Here is a 2,500-nt window from a genome sequence, read left to right on the forward strand (position 1 = left end):
CCGCGGGCGGACGCTCCCCCGAAGGTGGCAGTGGGGGAGGCACCCCCGCGGGGCCTAAAGTTCGTTTCCCTCGCCCCAGGGCCAGGTACCTAGCGTCCGCGCTCTCGCGGTCCCTTCCCTCGGCGCGTCTCTCGGCGCGTCTCCGGGGGTCGAAGGGCCGCGGGGGCCGGGCGGGGGTTTAAAGACTCGGGCGGCTCGGCGTCGCCCGGGGGGCCGGCCGGCCGGCGGCGGCGGCCGGGAGTTCTCTCTCGCGGTGAGAGAGCCTCTCCCGGACGGCCGTCGCCTGCGACCGCGTCCCGCGGGCGGCCCGTGCCGGGGAGGGGCACCCCTGCCCCCCCCTCTCCGCGGCCCGGTCTCGGCGGAGAGACCGCGGCGCGAGCGGTCGGCCGTGTCCGACCTGCCCGCCTCGGAACGGGCGACCCCGGCGAGGAGCGCGGGCTCCCCGCCGGGGCTCGCGGCGGGTCCCCGCAAGGGGGGGACCCGCCGCCGGGCGGCCCTACGCCCTCCCCCCGCACTCCCTGTGCGCGGGGGGGGGCGGGAAGGGACGCCGCGCCTCCGTCGCAGCGGCTGCGTCGCGCTGCGGCGCCGCTCCTCCCTCCCCCGTCCGGGCGAGCGCTCGGCGTTCTCCCGCCGCTAAGCGCCGGCGAGGGCGGCACCCCGTTGCCCGAGCGGCGGCGTCGCCGCTCGGTCTAGCCGGACGGAGCCCCCCGCCGCCGAGGCCGTCCCGGCCCCGGGCCCCGCCTAGCCGCTTCGCCTCCCCGTCTTCGCCTTCCCGGCCGAGCCGTGCAGGCGGTCGGGGCAAGCGGGGGCGTCCCACTCCCGGTCTCCGCGTGGAAACGGGGAGAGCGGGAGCCGCCCCCGCCTCAGGCGGCCGTCCGCCTTCCGCTCGGCGCGTGCCCGCGGAAGGAGACGGGAAGCGGCGGCGGCGGCGGTGCCGTGGCGGGCGGCCGCCGCGCGGCGGGCCGCCGTCCGGCGGGCCGCGGGCGTCGTGCGTCGCCGGCTCGGGGCGCGTCCGCGTCCGCCCGCGGCGGCGCGGAGCCGCCGAGGTGCCGTCGGGACGGGACCCCGGGGAGGAGTTAGGCTGCCCGTAGCGCGGCGGAGCGGCGCGCGCGGAGGCGCGCGCGCGGGGTAGCCGTCGGGGCCCCCCGCGCCGCCCGCTCGAGGCGGACAGGCGGAGCGGCCGGGCGCGCCGCCGCCTCCGTGCGGAGGCCGGACCGAGCCCGGGCGCCTGGGCCGCCCCCGAAGCGAGCGAGGCGCTTGCCGTCGCCTTCGGCCGGTGGGGAGCGCGGGCTCCCAGGCCCTCGTCGCCGCTCGGGGCGTTTCCTTCCTTCCTTTCTGGCCCTCCTTGGGCGTGCTCGTACGGTCAGTCGAGGCGAGGCCCCTCCGTCTCGCCCCCGTCGCGCCGCGCTCCGCCGTTCTTTCCCCTCCCGCCCCGCGCGGGGATGCGAGGGGAGGAAGGGGGGGCCGGCCGGCGGGGCAGGCGGTTGGGCCGTCCTCCGAGAGGGGCCGCTCCTGGCGAGCGTTCCCGGCCCTCCCGCGCGCGCGGGGCGGTGCCGAAAGACGAGACAACTCTTAGCGGTGGATCACTCGGCTCGTGCGTCGATGAAGAACGCAGCTAGCTGCGAGAATTAATGTGAATTGCAGGACACATTGATCATCGACACTTCGAACGCACTTGCGGCCCCGGGTTCCTCCCGGGGCTACGCCTGTCTGAGCGTCGCTTTGCGATCAATCGCCGGCTCGGCCGCCGCCCCTTGGCCGGGCGACGGCCGCACGAGCGGCGCGGCTGGGGTGCCTCGCAGGCCCCTCCCGAGGGCCTTCGTCCCCCTAAGTGCAGACTCGGGGAGCGCTCCGAAGCTCCCCGCTCCCGGAGCGCCCGCTCTGCGGAGCTCGTCTCGCCGGTGGTTGGCCGGGGCTCGCCGAGTCCGGTCGGGCCCGGCGCGGCGGTGGGGAGAGACGCCGGTCGGGGGGAGGCGCGGGCCTCGTCCCCGGCCCTCCCGCGCGGGCGGCTGTCTGCGGGTGGGTACCGCGCGGTACCGTGCCGTCGCTGCCGCGCGCGCGCGCCGAGCGTGCCGGGGACGGGGGTCATCCCCGTCGCCGCCCCCCCTTCCTCTCCCGTCTCTCCCCGACGACCCGCCGCCCCCCGAGCGCCCGCCGGCGGGTGGGGGGGGAGCGAGGTCGCGGCCGGGCCGGGGCGCCGGCGGCTGCGGCGGCGGCGGCGAGTCGGGCGACGGCTGCGCCCGCGCGGCCGCCGCTTCTCCGTCGTCGTCGCCGTCGTCGCCGCGCGTCTTCCCGTCCCGTGCCGCGGCTCCTCGCCTCTCCCCCGCTCCCGCCAGGCGGTGCCGCCCGGGCGCCCGCCCGGCCGTCGTCCCCGGCCGTCGCCCCCGGGGGGCCGTCTCCGGGCGCGTCTCCGGACGCGCTTTTTCGGGCCGTTCATCCGGGCTGGGGCTTCCTTCGGTTCTCCCTCGGCGATCCGCGCCCCGGCGTCCGGCGCGCCCTC

At 79.8% G+C, this 2,500-nt stretch overlaps 1 non-coding gene across 1 annotated transcript; it reads left to right on the plus strand.

The window, feature by feature from the left end:
* Positions 1-1,567: 1,567 nt before the first annotated feature.
* Positions 1,568-1,720, plus strand: LOC128903688 (5.8S ribosomal RNA). Its single transcript, XR_008464161.1, has one exon. It is a non-coding gene; the product is annotated as a 5.8S ribosomal RNA (ribosomal RNA).
* Positions 1,721-2,500: the final 780 nt, after the last annotated feature.

This window comes from Rissa tridactyla, unplaced genomic scaffold, assembly GCF_028500815.1.
Source record: "Rissa tridactyla isolate bRisTri1 unplaced genomic scaffold, bRisTri1.patW.cur.20221130 scaffold_63, whole genome shotgun sequence".
Taxonomy (NCBI): Eukaryota; Metazoa; Chordata; class Aves; order Charadriiformes; family Laridae; genus Rissa; species Rissa tridactyla.